We start from the raw sequence: 21,714 nt of genomic DNA on the forward strand, positions 1-21,714 counted from the left end.
TATTCCAAAAGCGACTACGGTTATTGCTATTTATGTCGCTTAGCAATTTTGCCCAGTGATCGTTCTCCCATTCTCTGGTGATGTGCCATTTCAACTTTTTAAAGTTCACCCTTTGTTCTTTCATGGTCTCTCGCTCAATGATGTTCCCGGGGAATCTCCTTAGGTTACGGAGAGGTAGGTTTATTCTTTTTTTAAGAGTCTTTATCCAAGCTCGGTGATCTTTGTTGATTTTATTCTTTTCCCGAGTTTTCTGTGCCCTGTTTTTTGTCGATGGTGTCTGCGTATTGTTCTACTAATGAGTCTGTAAATTGTTCCCAGATTTCAATTTTGTTATCGAGACTGTCAGCTGACTGGTTGAAAAGTTGAATTGCTGTTTCGGCTTTGGTATTTGTATTATTAGTAGTGCATCTAATTCTCCTGAGGTTCAAAGTATGTATAGACCCCAGAGACACGTCAGGCCTGATCGTTCTTGTTGCCTTAGCTGTTATGTGGAATTCTTGGGGACGGTGATCGCTCTCACCTTTGTCCCCCATTCTGTATCCACCAATATGTTGGAAGAGGCCAAGACTTACGAACGTGTAGTCCAAGATTGAACTAGTCCTTATAGAGTAGTGCGAATCGACTGGTGGAATGTCATCCGGGAATCTACCATTTAATGCTCGGAGATTTAAATGTTCCAGGTCTTCTAGTAGTAGGTTGATGCAGCATTTCTTCTTCTTGTGCTGAGGGGTGTACTGTGTCGGAATGTTGTAGGTTCCCGTTTGTAACCCTGCGTCTTCTCCCTGGGACGAACCTATGAGGTATTGATTTAGGGGCCAGATGTAGGTAAATCTCATTTACTGATTCATAAATACCGAATTTTACCGATTCGGTATTTATGAATCGGTAAATGAGATATAGGTAAAAATTCAGTATTTTTCACCGAATCGGCAAGATTCGGTATTTACCGATTCGGTAAATACCGAATCGGTATTTGCTATTGAATCCTATGGGCCTTGAAGCCCATAGGATTCAATAGCAAATACCGATTCGGTATTTACCGAATCGGTAAAAATACCGAATTGCTAAGGGGGACAGGGTGTCACTTTGACACCCTGTTGCAGCCCTGTAACTGGCTTTTGCGCCATGTGGCACACAGACATGCCCTTAGGGCATGTCTGTGTGCCACATGGCACAGGTGTACATGCACAGATGTACATGCGCAGATTGCATGGTAAATACCAAATTCTAAAGGCCCTGTAGCACTGTTAGAAGTGCTACGTACATCACAAAATACATTTTCAGTATTTTTACCGAATGGTAAATTTACTGAATCAGTAAAATGTACAGAATCGGTAAATTTACCGATTCTGTAATTTTACCGATTCTGTAAAATTACCGAAAATGTAAGTTTTTTTTGCCCCTACATCTCCATAGCCCTTTACCGGTCGGAAACGGCCGAAAATCGGTATTTTCGGCCGTTTCCAACCGGTAAAGGGCTACCTACATCTGGACCTAGGTCCCCTGACAAGATTAGCAGTGGATTTTCCAGCTGCGTAACAGTGTTTAGCACTTGGTTGACAAGCTTTGTGGCGTCTTTTGTTTTTCGTTTGGGATGAATGTATGAGTTAAACAGGGAAACCTCTGTTTTTTCATCCTCAATGATGATGGAGATTTTAACTGCGAGTGTTACATTAGATTTTGGGCCAATCAGGTTTGCTGCTGCTATGCTTGTAGTTGAGATGTAAGTTGCCAGCCCTCCACTAGAGTGGCCGAATCTGCCAGTCCTTATAGCTGATGTGGCAAAGCACATGTAACCTTTAATTTGTATCAGGTCCGTGGGCCAATTTTCCTGAAGAAATAATATGTTGTGGGACGAAATGTAGTTTAGGAAGTCTGGGTCGTCTATTTTGGTTGCTAGACCATTTATGTTCCATGAGCAGACTCTAAGGAGGGACTTTATCAGTCTGCCTTCAATGATGACTTTTGGATCGGGTCAGTCCTGCTCTATGCGTTTGATTATGGTGTGTGTTATTACTTCTTTGTTGTGACCCTGATTTACTATGACGGATGACCGTGCTGTTAATTCTTGTTGTTCCCAGCAGTTGTTGGATCTCCTTTCACAAGATCTGCCATGTGCTCCTTTGAGGATGCAGTTTAGAGATGTTTGATGCATTTTTTTACCTTTGTTTTCGTTGATTAGTAGTGGGGATGGGTAAGCTAGATTTTGATATGGGGATATTTCAATACCCCATTTTTGGAAAGTGCTCAGTTCTCCCAGGATTGATTTTGCAATTCTGCTTGAGCTCCACGTTGTTTTTGTGGCCTCGCGGCTTTTGGGGTTGTTGGTAGGTTTGAACTCTACTGATATGAGTTCTGATGATCTTATTTCTGCAAGTTTTGGGATGACTGTCATCAGTTTTAGGATATTACCACGGTTGAGTGTGTCCTATGTAGGATGAAATACCAGGACCGGTGACTCTTGCTTTATTGTTCGCGTTTCCAAGTGCTGGAGATTTGTTGTATCTCTTGTTTCTGTTTGAGACTGACCACTTGGTGTTTCTTTACCCTGTGTATCCCCATTTGAGCTTGGTACCGCTGCCTTGTAATTGACTATAGTAAACTCGGGAGTTCTTACCGTGGGGACGGTCTGTAATTGTGCTTGCCCCCAGAATATGCCTTGTTGACTGGAGGCCTGGGACTAGTTCTATCATTTATTGGTATTTCAGAACAGTCGAGTTCTCTGGATTGTGGCTCCTTAATTGGCCTTTCAGACCTGGCTACGGATTCCCTGACTTCCTTTTTTTGCCCAGAGTTTGGTGTTAGGTTAAGTGTGATAGGTTTGTATTGACCTGCTTGCGTGCCTTAGAAGTGCATGTGTATCCTTTCTCTTCATTTAAATAAACAGATTTGTTTGGTGTAGCTTGGAATGTTTTGCTTTGTTCGTGGTTCTGTCATTGTTGTTGATTTAGTGTGGTCTCCAAGTTTGATATTGTTCGTTGATCAGTTATTTGTCTTGTTAGTTGATCAGTTGTTTGTCTTTGTATTTTCCCTTCATCCTGTTGTGGTTTTAACGTGGTTGGGTTTTTATTTCGGATTGACTATTCTTTCTCCTCATGTGCCCTAGTTGGTAACAACTGGTTTTGGGAACGTTCAAGGTTCGGACAGTACTTGGAGGATGTTGGTGGAGAAAATTCTTAAGTTGGCGGGGTTCTTGTGATCCCTGGATGGATTTCTTGAGTGTTGAGAAAATCTGAGAAGATGGGAAAATAAGATGTTGTATTGGTGTAGGGCTTTTGATTGCGACCTTTCTTTTTCTGTTGGTGGCGTTGCTTTGCATTTAGTTTTGGTACTTCGCCATTGCCAGAGACTCTCGTAGCCACTCTGGCTTTGTTCAGACTGCCCGTCTTGGTTGTGGGTACTGGGGAATTACTCGCTATGCCCTCTACTGTCTTTGGGATTTGTTGTCCTGTTGGCGTTGTCGGTTTTTTGGTTGTCACGTTTTGGCTCTCCTTTAAGATGCCGCTAAGCATGTGAGGCAGGGTGGACAATTTATCAACGACCTGATCGCAGCTGCATTTTGGTTTTGAATGTGTTTGAGCTCTTGATATCAGGCCGTTCAGGTTTCCCAATTTTTCATCTATTCCGGCAGTGAAAACTGCCAAGGTGTTCAATAATGTTAACTGGATTTCCATCTTTTCTGATTAGAATTGCAAGGCGTTAACGGCCAGTTGGATTGTGTTGAGGTGAGAGGGCCAAACACCAGTACTTTTATCCACTGTTAGCTTGCTGTTGTTAGGGATAGTGTTGGACTAGTCTGAAGGGATTGATTAATTGGAGGGTGCTTGGGGGCTAAGCACCCTGTGTTCTTGCGCCATTTTTTGTTCTTTATCATGGTCTTGATCTTGTAAGTAGACTTCCAGCGTTTCCTCCCAATCTTGGATGTCTAATTTTTACATAGTTGCCCTCATTTCGCCTTTCTCGCCTACGTCCGTTGTACCTGGATCCTCTGTTCTACCTCTTTGGTGTGAGGAGAGATTCCCTTGAGTATGTAGTGGGAGGGCTTTTATTGCGTCCTTGTTTCTTAGTTCGATTCCCTTATAAAAATTGTTCTTGTGGTGGTTGTTGTGGTAGCCGTTATACATGCTGTTGTTTGTGCTGATGGAATTGTCGGCACTAATTTGTTCTTCAGCTGAGGACCTGGTGTGTTCTTTAACAGGGCTCTCAGTGGTGCTTTTGTTGTTAATGAAACCTCTGTCACTGGCTTCATATTGCGGTAGTAATTCAGAAGTTTCTGGAATTTCTGAGGGATCTTGTGTCATGCGCTCTACGGGCTGACTTCCCGGAGACCTGCCTTGATAGCTGGATGTCGTTGGGGAGGATCCTGAACTCCCAGACATGGCTGCAGTATTATTCCTATCATAGGCCTGCCTCGTGTTTGAGGGGTGTTTAGGGATTGATGTTTCTCCTGCGATGGAGCCGATTTGGCGTCCCCAATTTCTCCGGTTAGAGCTAATACGTGTGGCTGTAAAGGCGACATTGGAGATTGTAGGCCTGATAGAGCAGCATTACTTGAGTAGAGAGCCAACCCGATATCCTTTAGGAAATGGAACTTTGTATAGATCTTTGGCTGGTTGGAACACATGGCGCTGATTGGACCTGTCCGCTCTAGAGTATCACTGTGGTCCTGGTCAGTGGAAATGAGATCTGGTTCCGGGCTGTGCTGAGCACCGGAAATTTGCTTTTTTGATTTTCTCCACTTTGGCCTGGGCAGCATGGGTTCTTTTATTCTCCCAGATCTCATTCAGTGCTCTGCCTCTCTGGTGTGATTTTATGACGGGCTATTGAGCCTGTTAGGCCACTCCTTAATACAGCTGAGGCCACGTTATGACCACGTTGTACTTGGGTGGAGGGTGATGGTTTAATCCGGTTCAGTCCGGTCCCTTGTTTCCTCTACTTGCTTCTTCTACAGCTTTCCTCAGCTGCAACCTGCTCCGTTACTTTGTAAGGGATTATGAGGGATTATTAGGGGTTTGCAGCTCCCTGCTGCTGGTGTGGCTTGTCCCCCTCTGGATCCGCCACGCACCTTGTCGTTCTGCGTCCCCCGCTAACCGCTGCAAGCAGCGTCAGGGAAGAGCGTGTCAGGCAAAATCACCTCGGGAGTCGCCACAAGAACTACAGGAGCCACAGAAATAACAGGGGCAGGAATCTAAAGTTTTTGGTTCTGGTACTGTGAGCAGGTTGGAAGCTATGAGGAGGCTGTGTAAGTCTGTAAAGGCTGTAAGACTGGCTAAGTCTATAATTCTGTAAGGCTTGGGGGTCTGTGGGAGGGAACTATACACAATAAACTTAAGGGTCTGAGAGCTGAACCAGATATGTATTCGCTAATGTAAGTCCTATGTCTAACAAGTACTATAGGAATACAAAAAAATGAATGACAGACCAAATCGCCAAAATCTGAAACACCTGTAACCGTGAGTCACCCCAGTTGTTTGGATTCCCATCAAAGTCTTGTAAGATCAATATTCTCATTTGGTAATCCTTAACGGGTATTGTGTCTCTTGATCATTGAGATCACATGCATACCCTTTCGGATGGTTCGGGGTAGCGACCACAATCACACAGATATCTCAAATGATGTAGATTCGATGGGAAAAGTGCAGTGCGAAAAGTAAAAGTGGTGATTTAAAATAGGATAGGGAACTAACAAGAAACTTTTAATGGGCGTTGGCCCCTTCCTGGTTAAAAACAAGAACAGTTTGGCAAAATCGTCGCAGTTATTTGTTACCACTGCGACGATTTTGCCAAACTGTTCTTGTTTTTAACCAGGAAGGGGCCAACGCCCATTAAAAGTTTCTTGTTAGTTCCCTATCCTATTTTAAATCACCACTTTTACTTTTCGCACTGCACTTTTCCCATCGAATCTACATCATTTGAGATATCTGTGTGATTGTGGTCGCTACCCCGAACCATCCGAAAGGGTATGCATGTGATCTCAATGATCAAGAGACACAATACCCGTTAAGGATTACCAAATGAGAATATTGATCTTACAAGACTTTGATGGGAATCCAAACAACTGGGGTGACTCACGGTTACAGGTGTTTCATATTTTGGCAAATTGGTCTGTCATTCATTTTTTTGTATTCCTATAGTACTTGTTAGACATAGGACTTACATTAGCGAATACATATCTGGTTCAGCTCTCAGACCCCTAAGTTTATTGTGTATAGTTCAGTCCTTTGGGGGACATTACTTAGGCACTGGTCTTTAAACGTCCCTCTAGCCCTAAAATACTGGTTGTTTTTTCATGGTCTGTGGGAGGGGCCAAGGAACGCAAGTTCTGGGGCCTCTCTTGCGTCCAGCACTCCTCTGCTCCCACCGAAGCCGCTGCGAACCCAGCCATACAGGGGATGAGGGGACAAGGGGCAGAGGAGCAGAGACGAGGTGGAGATGGTCAGAGAGCCTGCAGCAGCTCTGCGCCGCTATATGCATCCTCACTCACCTCCTCTGATGCCCCGCTCCGTTCGCCAAGTTGGCCCAGGTGTTGACGAGACCCCCGCTGCTCCTCTGCCAAAATCCTCAGGAGCGGGAGCACGGGGCACAAATGATGACGCTCAAGGCTTAGGATTATTTCGCATCTCTTGGTGGTGTCTGCAGCGTCTCTGCTGCGCTTTCCCTCCCGCTCCTACTCTGCTCTGGCTACTGCAATCAGTGGGTTGCGGTGAGATTGCAAACCCGAACTGGATCAGGAGCAAGTGAAAGTCACAGGGTGTGGACTGCAGGAGCGCCCACAGACAGCAGAAGTGCCTCGTCACAGGGTGTGGACTGCAGGAGCACCCACAGACAGCTGAAGTGCCTCGTCACAGGGTGTGGACTGCAGGAGCACCCACAGACAGCAGAAGTGCCTCATCACAGGGTGTGGACTGCAGGAGCACCCACAGACAGCTGAAGTGCCTCGTCACAGGGTGTGGACTGCAGGAGCACCCACAGACAGCAGAAGTGCCTCGTCACAGGGTGTGGACTGCAGGAGCGCCCACAGACAGCTGAAGTGCCTCGTCACAGGGTGTGGACTGCAGGAGCGCCCACAGACAGCAGAAGTGCCTCGTCACAGGGTGTGGACTGCAGGAGCACCCACAGACAGCTGAAGTGCCTCGTCACAGGGTGTGGACTGCAGGAGCACCCACAGACAGCAGAAGTGCCTCGTCACAGGGTGTGGACTGCAGGAGCACCCACAGACAGCAGAAGTGCCTCATCACAGGGTGTGGACTGCAGGAGCGCCCACAGACAGCTGAAGTGCCTCGTCACAGGGTGTGGACTGCAGGAGCGCCCACAGACAGCAGAAGTGCCTCGTCACAGGGTTTGGACTGCAGGAGCACCCACAGACAGCTGAAGTGCCTCGTCACAGGGTGTGGACTGCAGGAGCACCCACAGACAGCAGAAGTGCCTCGTCACAGGGTGTCGACTGCAGGAGCGCCCACAGACAGCTGAAGTGCCTCGTCACAGGGTGTGGACTGCAGGAGCACCCACAGACAACAGAAGTGCCTCATCACAGGGTGTGGACTGCAGGAGCACCCACAGACAGCTGAAGTGCCTCGTCACAGGGTGTGGACTGCAGGAGCACCCACAGACAGCAGAAGTGCCTCGTCACAGGGTGTGGACTGCAGGAGCGCCCACAGACAGCTGAAGTGCCTCGTCACAGGGTGTGGACTGCAGGAGCGCCCACAGACAGCAGAAGTGCCTCGTCACAGGGTGTGGACTGCAGGAGCACCCACAGACAGCTGAAGTGCCTCGTCACAGGGTGTGGACTGCAGGAGCACCCACAGACAGCAGAAGTGCCTCGTCACAGGGTGTCGACTGCAGGAGCGCCCACAGACAGCTGAAATGCCTCGTCACAGGGTGTGGACTGCAGGAGCACCCACAGACAGCTGAAGTGCCTCGTCACAGGGTGTGGACTGCAGGAGCACCCACAGACAGCTGAAGTGCCTCGTCACAGGGTGTGGACTGCAGGAGCACCCACAGACAGCAGAAGTGCCTCGTCACAGGGTGTCGACTGCAGGAGCGCCCACAGACAGCTGAAATGCCTCGTCACAGGGTGTGGACTGCAGGAGCACCCACAGACAGCTGAAGTGCCTCGTCACAGGGTGTGGACTGCAGGAGCACCCACAGACAGCTGAAGTGCCTCGTCACAGGGTGTGGACTGCAGGAGCACCCACAGACAGCAGAAGTGCCTCGTCACAGGGTGTCGACTGCAGGAGCGCCCACAGACAGCTGAAATGCCTACTCACAATGTACGGACTTCAGGAGCATCCACAGACAGCTGAAATGCCTCGTAACATGGTATGGAGTGCAGGAGCATGCACAGACAGCTGAAGTGCCTAGTCACAGAGTACGGACTGCAAAAACATCTTCCAGACACATCTCATAGTTAGGACACATCTCATAGTTGTGGGTCTATAACTTGCCATGTCTTTACTGTCTCAGCCCGGTTTCAACAAGGCGATCACCATCAACTGTACTGTAGTACGGGGGAGGGAACCATCCTCTAGTTCTACCCTGATAAAACTCACCCTTTGTTATTGCAAGTTGCTCCCCTCTTATTACACTGAACACTGTTTTTATGCAAAGGTGTCTTATTTATTCAAAAAGACTATTCTTTAAAAACATACAACATACAAAATACAATAAAATCTGTTACATTTGTTAATTGCAATTCTTGATAAGATTCACATTTGTTTACACAATACACAAAGTGCTTTTCATCCACAATTATCTATATTGCAAGTTTCCTAGACAGTATAAAATATGTTCCTAGTTGTCATGACACAAATTTTATGAACAGTGAAAAATGATATCCTTAGTTGTTGACACATTGTTTCAGTGGTATACGCTGGGTTACCCCACCTTCTTCAGAAGTGGTCATACACAAGTCAACCAATAATCCATTTTCAAACAGCCTCCAAAATGAAAATTCAATTTGCCCAGGGTCTGTATTGGGAGAACAGACGGATGCAGAGGAAAAGGGGACAGAGGGAGAATACATTCTTCCTCCAAAACCAGAATGCGAAGAGAGGGAACCAAGGGTACCCGACCCAACGAAGGACAACCAGAATCACAGCTACAGGTTCTCTCAGGAGTGGTACCTGAAACCTGGAAATCAGGGTGATGGGAGGGAAGGCGTACAGGGCGCCCGGAGGCCAGGGACTGGTTAGGAAGAAATTAATAGAGCCAGACTTTTGAGAGGAGCTGAACCACTGCTGAATTGGCAATTTACGTATGACATTCCTATGTGATTGCATACCAGAACCCAAAAAGCCTGATTCTTTAAAAGGGGAGCAACAAATAACAGAGCATTCCAACTGTGCTCAGCTCCTTCCAGTTGGAAGAGTGAGTGCTTTCTTTCGATGTCCAAAGACCCTGAGACGTCTGGTATTCCAGGACTGCCATCCAAACTAGACTGCTTGCTTAGGCTGTAAGTTTCACTGGAGCAGGAGTCAAAAGAGGAGTACCTCTCTCCAGAGAAGGAGCTGTCAACCAGCATTGGAATTCCTGATGGACTGGCGCAGACACTGAATCAAAGTGCCATAATTCTCCTGCATAGGATGCCAATGGCAGTACGTTCAGGAAAGGGTCGAAGTAGTCCCTATATCTTTACATTAGCATCAACAATTCACCACAAAACAGTTCCAATTAAATTCATCAGGAACACAAGTTTATTTTTAAATAGAACATTCATTAAATGCTCTTGTAATTCAAAGCATTAATGTTCATCCATGTCACTACTTTCAATATACTTGGATTTCATGTAATATTTACAGTGCTCGGAGCGGTCTGTTGATGCTAATGTAAAAATATAGGGACTACTTTGACCCTTTCCTGAACGTACTGATATTATGACCCAGGTCAGGAAGTTTTATGGGTCTACCCCATTAAAACTTAACTCTAGGACACCAATGGAGCAGGATACGATGAACCACCCAGTCCAGATAAAGTCGAGCCTATGGATCATGGGCAAAGTTGTTGTCTAGAAAAGAAAAAAACACTAAATATTAGGGGCAACCAAACCATGACCCTTAATAAACTGCAAGACGACTAAGACAAAGGGCTCACCATATGGCCTTGGAGATGTAACTTTTGACACTTCTCGTTTCTGGAGCAAGGTCTGAATGAGAGCTCTCAGCCTGGTGAGTCTGTTCTCTGGAAAAAACACCATCCCCAAGTGTGTGTCGAAGAGTGCCCCAATATATTACACTTTTTGGAACCAGGAGGTATTTCAGGTGAATTATAAGAAAGACAAATTGTTGCAGTGTCCACAGTCTTGGTTGTATCTGAGAGAGCCCTCCACTGGGAGGTAGCCTGGATGAACAGATCAGCCTGATAAAGATGGATGATGACACCTTCAGAATGCAGGAGACCAATTACTGCAGCAAGAGTCTTTATAAAAAATCTGAGGAGAAGTCTTGAAGCCAAAGAGAAGCACTCAGAACTGCCAGTGGTATTGGCCAACCGTAATTCTGAGGAACTTCTGTGAAACCCAAGCCACTGGAACATGCAGGTAGGCATCTTGAAGATCTATCTTTGTTTAAAAAAATCCCCTAGAGAGACAAAAGAAATCACATGCTGCAAATATTCATTCTGAAGTGAATGATCTGTATACACCTGTTCAGGAAACAAAGGTATATAATGATATGAAAGTCGCTTCTGATTTTCTTGACCAGAAGGACCCGAAAGTTGAAACTCAAGCTCCTTTCCTGAGAGGATATTTTGATAATGGCCTCTTTCTCCAGTAAGAAGGCAACGCTCTCCTTCAGGGATCTTTTCTTGACCAACTCTCTAAGCCACTAGATTTGGAAAAAAGGAGGCTCTCAAAAGTCTGGAAAGACTTGTATCACACATAGCATACCTTCTTATTATCATGAGGGGCCACCGCAATGCCCAAACCAGCCTTACAGGAGAAGGCCACACTAAAGAAAAACAGGAAGTTGGAGGAAAGGGAGGGATTTATACATCTTGAAGCTCTTCATATAAAGAGAAGAAAGCTTTACAAAGGTGGTATGGGGGAGTGTATGGACACGGACACAATCACTTCATTAGTAAGGTGTGGCAGGAGGATAGGAAGGTGAGGAGGTAATCAAGAATTAGTTAAGTGTTCAGCATGCAGCATTTATCTCATCATTGCCTATTGAATTGTCATTGCATGTCATCCATCTGCTTTGTCAATGCTATTGGTGATCTGGATGAGATTATCAAATAACTGAAACTGCATAATTTAAAGAGGGTTCATGCTGTCCTGTATAACTCAATGCTGCATCGCCGTCATCATCATTTAGCGAAATGAGAGTGATTTACTATTCTCTTTCTTTCTTAAACACTCAATGGAATACCTAGAGGAGCAGCAACTTAAGTATTTATAACTGAGGAGAAAAACATACATTTGAATAGGGGGAATTACCCAGGCACACCGCACAGGGAGAATTACCCAGGCATACTGGAATAGATGGATCAGAAAGCTTTGGGCCTTTAACCGCTCGCCACTTACCGAATTTAGTAATTGATGAACAATTATTTTCCAACCCCATTGATATAGCCTTGGCAGTTGCTATGGGCAGCACTTCCAGTGAAGTCAATTCCTAGATTACTACATATCTCAGCTCCAAAAAGCCTTACACCAAATGACCAGTACCCCTCAAGGCCAATGAGCTGGAATATTTTGGGGCTCTGAAATAAGTTGGCTTTACCCGAGTGACAACAGCTGATCAGCTTGTGATATCCTTTTGTTACAGGAGACTTGGGCCGTGGATTCTCTAGATTTCAAGGGATTCATCTGCTTTAGTTCCCCAGCCAGTCCCTCGTGTGCAGGTGTAGAATCTGGAGGTTTTAACTATTTGGATTAACCTATTACTTGAAAGTAATGCAGAGGCTCTTAATGTACCAGGAAACGATTACCAGTTAGTTCTATTTAAGGGGGATCCACTTCTACATAAAATAAATTTTTACAATAATATCTTAATATGCCAAATCAGAGATTCCCGGAGCTTTTTGAATACATTGCTTCCCTTGTGGGACAAGCATCAGAAAAGGGGCACCATTAATTCTTATGCATGGGATGGGATTTTAATGCTAAAATGCCAAGGACACTCAGTTATTGATTGGCAAAGAAGGTAGGCGATGGGGATACAAGAGGCAGGGAATAGGAATGTTTTATCGCCGCAGTCGATATGTTAAACAATGTATTGGGCTGGGGCTAAAAACGTAACAATACCGACTTTCAGGGGTAGGAACTGCCACTCTGTGGGGCATATTATCAAGCAAGGCGTTACAATTATTGCTGTTTTAGCTGCAGAAAACTGCAGCTAAAGTGGCGATAATGGGCTTGATAATATGCCCTGGAGAATTCCAATGGAAGCCCATGTTTACACCAGAACATGGGCTTCTATTGGAATTCACAAGGCCATATTATCAAGCCCATTATCGCCGCTTTAGTGGCAGTTTTCTGCCGCTAAAACAGCGAAAATTTTTAACGCTCTGCTTTATAATATGCCCCTGTAATCGATTATATTTACAGTTCCCATAATCCCACATGAGTCCCATTCCAAAGTAAAATTATAGTTACTAATTTTGGGGATCATAACTTGGTAGAACCTGAGCTTGCGGTACCATTTCAGAAAGAGTTCAAGACGGTGCCCACTTTCATAGATTTATCAACACCCACTGACACCCTTAGAGTATGTTGAAAAATGGCAGATCCTACTATACTTCTGAGAAAAATATTCATGAAGAACACTGATTTAGTTTTGAATTGCCTATCCGAGGAGGTTGATAAATGGCAGGTGGTTGATTCCTTTGAGACTCTATGTAATACAATTAGAAAGTCTCTATCTAAGCCTATTGGTTCAATGCCCCAGATCCCTTGGTGGCTTAATAACAAATTTTCAAGGGCAAACCGTACATTGCGTACAGCCTTACCTATGATTATGAAGCTTAGAGATAATGCTCTGATTACTACCCCAACGGAAACAATATAAGCGGGTATTAGGACATAAACTACATGAAATTCTATTGCAGCAATGAGAGTCACTTAGGCCTTCAGCCCATACCAAAAATAGTAAACTCTTCTGGGGATCAGTAGCACATATGCGTATATTAGACCATATTAACTGCCATATAAATAGTGAGGTCTGAATAACTCATTTTCACAAATGTATTCTGTTGCTGAGGGAAACGTTACTAGCAATACAGCGAGGTACAACAACTAGTGGATGAAGAGACACCTTTGTGTGTGAGGCTCTTCCTCCGTGCAGCTGTCCGCTCACGGAATCAATGCTTTTTTAAAGATAATTTGGCTGTGCCATCTATCCCACGCTGTGGACTGGAAGTAGAATAATTGCTACTTATGCCTCCTTTAGGTCTATTAATTTATTTTCTTTCAGTAGCTTACTTTAAAAAAAAATTGAATCAGTGTATTTATTAACTTGTATTGAATTGTTTTTTTAAAAATACTTTTTATTGACATTTTCAAGACATAACATGTCCAAGATAAACAAACATACAGAACATCATGCTACCGCATCCTGCATCTTGAAACAATAATCCTTTACATGCTCAGTACAGACAAGATACTACTCTGCACAAATAGGCAGATAAAAACAGGTTAAAGAAAGAGGTGCAGCACAGAATTAGTCAAGTGGGTTATTGTGTAAATGTGCGACCAAGTATGACCAGTAATCTCTAAGACGTGATCCAGACGGCAGTTCCTCTTTGTAGGTGGTAAGAGTGTTGTGAAAGTATGCCATGTCGCGAAGCCATTGGCGGGTTATGGGTGTGTTTTTACTATCCCAACATAATGAGACTTCTTCTTTTAGCTAGAAGCAATGCAATCATACAAAATTTGCGCTTTGTAGCTCGAACATTGCACAATAGCCCCCAGACTCATATGCTAATTGAACAGTGAATAGACACCCCTACCATATCACTCAGCATTTGTGTAATCTTCTCCCAATATTCCTGTATTAGCAAACAGTGCCATGCAAGATGTAAAAAGTCTGCGGACTCAATTCCGCATCATTTGCATTGCGCATCTGGACAAAGACCATATTTATTAAGCCTAGCTGGTGTATAATAAGTTTGGTGCAGGTATTTATAATGCAAGATTCTTAAGTTACCATTAGGCGTCAACATTTCCATGAGTGAACAAGTTAGCTTCCACTCCTCTTCCTTAAGCGGAGTGTCAAGCGCCTTATTCCATATTGTCCATGTCTTATGTGTCATGTCTGCTATCTCCTCTTTGATTGTAGTATATAGACGTGATACTAATAGTTTATTATTAGGGGAGGTTATGATCATTTGAAGCGCGTTCAGTTGCGGAGGTTCCGCCGGGTATGTAGGGTAGTGTTGTTTGATCGCCCCTTGGAGCCTGTGATATGTAAAACGGAATAGCAGTGTTTGATTACTGACATAATCAAAATCTCGAGTTGTTAAAACATCTCATCATGTTAAAGAGCATCCATTGTGTCAATCCCTACCTGCTGTAATAGCCTCATTCCCACCTCTTCAAGAGTAACAGACAAGTTTGGATGGTGTTGTTATGGGAGGGCAGGTGCATATAGTGGGAGCTTATGTGCCAACTTGCCTATTCGATGCCATGCAGCATTGGTAGCGTCCACCGTATTTATATCTTTGGCATGTAGTGGAGGTCTATGATGCATTATTACTGCTGTCAGTGGGGTAGGTAGCCTTCCTCTATTGCCGTATGTGTAAGATAGGGGGTCCTATGGTACCAGTGCACATAAATAATAGAGACAGAAATCTGGGACCTTGAAGCCACCTCTTGAATATGGTAACGCAGTTCAATTCTGGCTTGCTTACCCGCCCAAATAAGTTTGATCAATATTGAGTGTAGTTGACGGAACACTTCCGGCGGGGTTGTGTGGGGATTTTGTTAAAAAGATAAAGGAACTTTGGCAGCACTACCATTTTTACGATTGCTAATCTATCAGCCAATGATAGAGGCAGTTGGATCCAACAGTCAATTTTGTCGTTAATAGTGCTAATAGCTCTGCCATAGTTTGTACGAATGACAATTTCCGGGTCCCGATGGTACCACACTCCCAAGTACCTCACTGGCTCGGATTGCCACTCTAGGGGGAATTCAGTGATGTGCGGACTCGTTGAGTCTGTGAGGGGGATAATGATAGATTTGTCCCAATTTATTTGAAGGTCAGAATGTCTCCCGAATTTAATGTATTCCCGCAACAAGGGGGCTCAAAGGGTTTCCGGGTCGTGAACATATAATAACATATCATCCGCGTGCATAGAGATATGTAACGGTCGCTCCAGAAATTGTAGAGCAGAGTATTGATGACCCTGTCTAATTTTGCAAGCTAAGGGTTCCAGTGCCAATGCAAATATTAATGGGAACAGTGGACACACTTGCCTCGTCCCATGCGCTATAGGCATAATATCAGAGATATAATTATTTATGCAAATACGGGCAACAGGTATGGTATAAAGCAGCTGAACCCACTGCTGGAATATCGAGGGAAAGCCCATTCTTTTAAGGACTGTCAATAGGTATGGCCATTCTATTGAATCGAATGCTTTGGCCGCATCCAACATAACTGCGGCCGCTTTGGTGGTAGGTACTATGTAGTGGGATAGCGCAAACAGTGTCCTGGTGTTGTGTGCTGTTGACCTAGTTGGTATGAATCCGGCAGGACCAGTGCGGTCATGAGGGGTTGCAGTCGCACTGCCAAAAGCTTGGCTAGTATTTTAGAGTCTACATTTATGAGTGACAGCGGCCTATAAGATTCACAGTATACAGTATACGGGGTCCTTTGCTGGCTTTAAGAGGGCCACCAATACTGATTCTCGTAAGGTGGGAGGGAAAGGCATCACCATATATAGCTACCAGGCGAGGCGCTAATAAATCTGTGAAGGACTTGTAAAATTCACAGGTGAACCCATCAGGGCCCGGAGCCTTCCCATTCGGGAGTGATTTACTGCTCTCTGTGACTTCTTCTACTGTAATCGGCAGTGAGAGATACTCCCTTTGGGTGTCTGAAAGCCGGGCAATGGCAACATCTTCCAGATACTGCATAATCTCCTCTGGGGGTGCAGTGTTGCGTGATTCATATAGTGCGCCATACGTGCTCACAAATTCCTGCAATATACCCTTTGCAGTGGTTTGCACCTCCTGGTTGGCACTTTTGATCTGTATTTTGTGGAGCACGACCTTCACATATTTTAGACGCCAATATACTCCCAGGCCTACCTCCCTTGCCAAAGACCCTGGCTTTAGCACGTTTCGTTCGGTATTTAAGTTTGTCTTCAGCTAGAGATTGATATTCGGTCATAACAGTCCTGATGTCTCCCAGTGTTTGCGGGTTCTGTGACCGCTCATATTCATGCTCAAAGGGATCTTAACTGACTCTCGGACCTAGATAATTGTCTGCGGATATCTTTCAAAATACCCGCAGATGTGCTTAAACATACCCCACGTAATGTGGCTTTAAAAGCCTCCCACAGCAGACAGGGATCATCGGTGGTAGGTTCATTAAAGAGGAAGAATTCAGAGATGGCTTTGGCGATCGCGTCCGTGTATACTGTGCCAGATAAAGCTTCACATTAAGGCGCCAGCTATAAGGGTGGTGTATAATGGGGGTTATGATCTGATAGTCGGATCACTGACATAATATCGACGAGCACAATATCGAGTTACCAAAATATCGGCGACATAATATCGACTACAAATATATCGACATCCTATACTTAATTAAGAAACTACAAAAATATCGACTACAAATATCGAGTAAATTAATTATCGAAAACAATATTATCGAAAGTCAAAATATAGGATAACCAAATATCGTGTTGTCAAAAAATAAACAGTACACTACAAAAATATCGAATGCAAATATATAGATAACACTAATATCGAAAAATAAGGTTGGAGGACCCCTTGAAATATTTATTTAATTATATCAGACGAGGTGGTAGGGTCCCCTCAGAGTTTAAAGAGTCCACAATTATTAGTTTTGTTAAGAAAGGCAAGAACCCGGAGGACGTAAATTCCTATAGACCAATTAGTCTTTTAAACTCTGACTATAAGGTTTTTATGAAAATTTGGGCTCAAAGATTCGTGTTGGCTGCCCAGGAGGTGATACATCAAGATCAAACGGGTTTCATAGCTGGACGCTACATGGCTGCCAATACAGAATATTTATTGCAGGCACTAGAATATTTTAATCTTAATTCTATTTCTGCATGCATTCTTATGATCGATGCGGAAAAAGCATTTGATTTAGTTAACTGGTCAACGTTATTTTTTTCCTTGGGCTATTTTGGATTCCCCACCCCTATTATTAATATGCTACAAAACATTTATGAGGGGGCATCTGCCCAGGTGATAATAAATGCCAAGCAAGCAGGGAAGATTAGAATAAAACGAGGCTCATGGCAAGGTTGCCCTTTATCTCCCCTGCTTTATACCTTTTTATCGAACCCCTGGTAATAAAAATAAGAAATAATAACGCAATATCTGCTCCAATTGCCGAAATGTCGAAGTTAAAATTATTCGCAGACGACATTATTCTTTATATGGCTCCTGATAAAGAAAATATAGAACATCTTATGAAAGAGCTACAGAAATATGAGAAGGTAGGGGGTTACAAAATCAACGAAAAGAAAACTGAGGTTCTTATTTTGAATACCAATTTAGACTTTCTTCCGCCAGATTTACAGTCTCAAGCTGAAAAAAGGGACCCAATAAGATATCTAGGGATTTACGTGACCAGTGACTATCAAGAACTTTTTTAATTGAATTATATAAGAACTATGAATAAAATCAAGAGCCTTTTAGAACATTGGGATATACTGCCCCTATCATTGATTGGCAGAGTGGCATTGATAAAGATGAACATATTACCTCTGCTTTTATTTTTGTTTAGTAATATCCCAATTAAAGAAAATTTGGCCTTTTTTAATGAACTAGATTCCATGATAAGAAGATTTATTTGGAATAAAAAGGCCAATAGAGTCAAACTTGCGGTAATACAACTTTCAGTTAACCAAGGTGGACTTGCTCTTCCCCATTTTTATACATACTACGAGGCAGCTTTTTTTGATATAATGGCAGGATTATTAAAGGCTAGACAGACAAGAGACAATTTTTTTTTAATAGAATGCTCGAGGAATCAGGTTCTCAAATTTTTATTTTCTTAAAAACTGCAAAACTTCCAAAGAGAACACGATATAAGACACTGGTGGGGTATTCATCAAGATTACAGCTTCTATTTGAAAAACATGGCTCAGATGGATCCATCTATTTGAAACTTTCGGAATGTACTAAAATGGGTCTTAGGATCTCTTCAAACCATTTGACAGAATGGGAATCGTCCGGATTTTGTGAAATAAGGCATCTTCTCACGCAAAATACGTTAATTAGCCGGCAAATGGTCAGAGACAGAATGCATCCGAATCGGCTCATGTTTTTTCAATATTTGCAATTGAGTTCTTTTATAAGAAAAGTTATAGGAAATCTTGATAGAACACCTAATGCTTTGTTAACAGCGTTATATGGGGAGAAACATAAGGGTATTGGATTCTGGTATAAAAAATTACCTCTTCCGGGTTCAACCAATATAATAGGCAACCATCTGGAGAAAATAAGTCTCACATTACAGTGTGTGGTGTCTGACAAAGATTGGGAGACAATAAGTTACTTAGGAAATAGGGCACTCCGAGCAGCTAATTATAAGAGGATGTCTTTTCTTTGTCGTTGGTTGGCATATTATACCCCGGAAGCCCTTCAAAGAATGTTCCCCAAATATGAAAATAAATGTTTTAGATGCAAAACTAGGGGACAGGGTGGCTGGTATCACATTTTCTTCTCATGCCCAAAGTTAGAACCCTTCTGGAGGGAGATTTTCGCAGATCTGGAGATGGCAATAGGGAAAATTCTTCCTCCAGAAGTGGAAGTTGCCCTTTGTGGCATTAGTAAAGACAGGAATAAGTTCAATGAATCAGAAGAAGTGTTTATCTTTATTTCCTCTGCCGTGGCAAGGTCTCTGATTCTGCAAAATTGGAAATCCACGGTGTGTCCTTGCCATGTTAAGTGGGTTAATAAAATGAAAAGAACTTATAATTTTGAGAGAGCCTATGCAGGTAGAGTGGGTGCGACTGCTTGATTCGAAAGGAATTGGAAATATCTTGACCAGCTTGAACTATTAAAAGGAAGGTGATTGTTATATTCTAGCTAATTGAAAGACGGTATTACATTTATATCTGAGGAAATATAAGTATTCATATACTATGCTATATCTAATTGCTAAGTACTTTTATCATGTTATTATTTCTGCTTCTATATATCGGTACTTTATTGCACTAGTCACTTTATACAGGCTATAAAAAAATATATAATTTTGCACACAACAACATTAGCACTGTCAAGTGCCGGTTTTTCTATTTTTGCATTAGCACTTTATGAACGAAATATTTTGTGTAATTATATATTGGCACTTTATTGCATTAGTCACTTTATTAAGGCTACATGTTGCACATAATAGAACCTTCAAGCGTTGGTCTTTATACTCTTTGCATTTGCACTCTATGTTCGGTATAATAATAGTAATATTATTCTTGATGTTGCCTTTTCATCACCAGTTGTTTATTGATTGGATAATCTTAAAATATGTATTATTTTTACTGTGGTATTCTATTGTCTAGGGTTGTCTCTTGGATTTTATACATTTTTGGCTAATGTGTGTCTAATTATGAAGAAATTAATGTACCAATGTATTGTCTTTACCTACGGCTTGTAATAAAAAACTTTTGAAAAAAAAAAGAAAAATAAGGTATATCGACACTTTAAAATATACCTAAAACATTGTAAATACAATACAACTAAATATTTAAAATATAAAATACACTCCACAATACATATTAGAAAAACAATAAACACATAAATAATCTTAAACATTTTAGCCACATATAATCCAAACAGCGCTGTGAAATTATAAATAAATACAATACTTTTAACATATATTCACAAATTATAATTACATATATTTAAAATATAACTAAATACAAACCAAGTTTCCTACAGCAGTGTTAAAAAAATAGCATTTCCACAACAACAAACATAGCAATTAAATTAAAAAAAATTCAAACCAACCAATAAAAATGTCCCATTCTTAAAACATCCAATCAAATTAAAGAACTAATCAAATACACTATATAAAAGGATTATTGTCCAACTGCTATTTCCTGCTTCTAACTCTAAAGAAAGAAGAAGGTGACACTCTGACCAACTGTTTCCAGAGAAAAATACTTTTCCAAACAAGACTCCTACAGAAATAATTCAAGTAAGTTAAACTATTTTCTAATTAACACTAAAGTAGTAGACTTAAAGTGTAACTATTTCTCTAAACAATGTAGTTAATTTTTTTTTGCCTTTAAATTTCTTCTACACGGATCTCCAGAACACAACCAAATACACTTAACTGATTATTCACTAGAAATTCCTTATAGTAAGTATATTTAAATTATGTCTGACAAACTAACTACATTTATTAAACCCAAGTTTCTAATACACATTTTGGGGTCCATTAGGATGGCGGGCGGGCTTTGCCCGCCCGCCACCCTAACGGAGAAGAGGACCGCCCGCTAACAGTGCGGGGGTCCCGACATATGTATTAGGATGCGCCCGCCACACAGGCGGGTGCATCCTGTATGTCTACCATTGCGGCGGGCGGAGCAGGAATCTCCGCCCGCCGCAATGGTAAAAGTGCACGTTTTGCTTGGCAACGCGCAACACGACAGGCACCGCGCGGTGCCTGCCATGTTGCACTCTGACATGCGGGGGGGTACCATAGGTACCCCCCATGTGCACCCCCCAAGCCACGGACTCCCAGGGGGCCCGCAAGGGGCCCCCGCAGGGAGTCTCCGCATGCCTTTCCGTGGCGGCATTGCCGCCACGGAAATGCACTGTGTAATGCACATAGTAATATGGCGGGCGGTGTCTACAAGACACCGCCACCATGTTACAGGCTTTCCGCCCCGGCCGCTAGGCGACCGGGGCGGAAAACAGGCGGGCGGTGTTTCCGACCGCTGCGGTCCCCTCCGCCATCGTAATATGGCGGGGGGGAATGCAGGGAAGGATGGCGGGCGGATTGCCTCCGCCAGGGTGGCGGTGGCCACCGCTACCCTGGCGGAGGCAATCCGCCCGCCATCCTAATGGGGCCCTTAATCTTTATTCTATGTTATTTACAGAAATTCTGAAAACATCCTAAAACTACTACATCAAAGCTAAAGACTAGACAATTTAAACAAGTAAGTATATTTGTAATTTTTTTAAAAAAAAACCTTAAATGCTAACTAGAAGATTGCTTCCCCCTAGAAAAGGCTCAAATTGTAATAAAAGAATAGATTTCCTAATTTTTGTAATTTTCGACCAACAGAAATAAAACAAGGCAATACAAGAAAAAGCTTGAAAACACCTTCTCAACATTTCAAATTACAACATGGAATAAATGTAAGTAAATGCTAAGTAAAAGAAAGCTTCCCCCTAGAAAAGACTGAAAGTGTAAAATAATAATAGATGTTCAAATACTTTTTTTTCTACCAACAGAAATAAAGCAAGAAAATAGAAGAAAAAGCTTGAAAACACCTTCTCAACATTTCAAATTACAACACATAATAAATGTAAGTATAATCATTGAAAGAGAAATGTATAAAAAC

The sequence above is a fragment of the Lissotriton vulgaris genome, chromosome 5 (genome assembly GCF_964263255.1).
Source record: "Lissotriton vulgaris chromosome 5, aLisVul1.2, whole genome shotgun sequence".
Lineage (NCBI taxonomy): Eukaryota > Metazoa > Chordata > Amphibia > Caudata > Salamandridae > Lissotriton > Lissotriton vulgaris.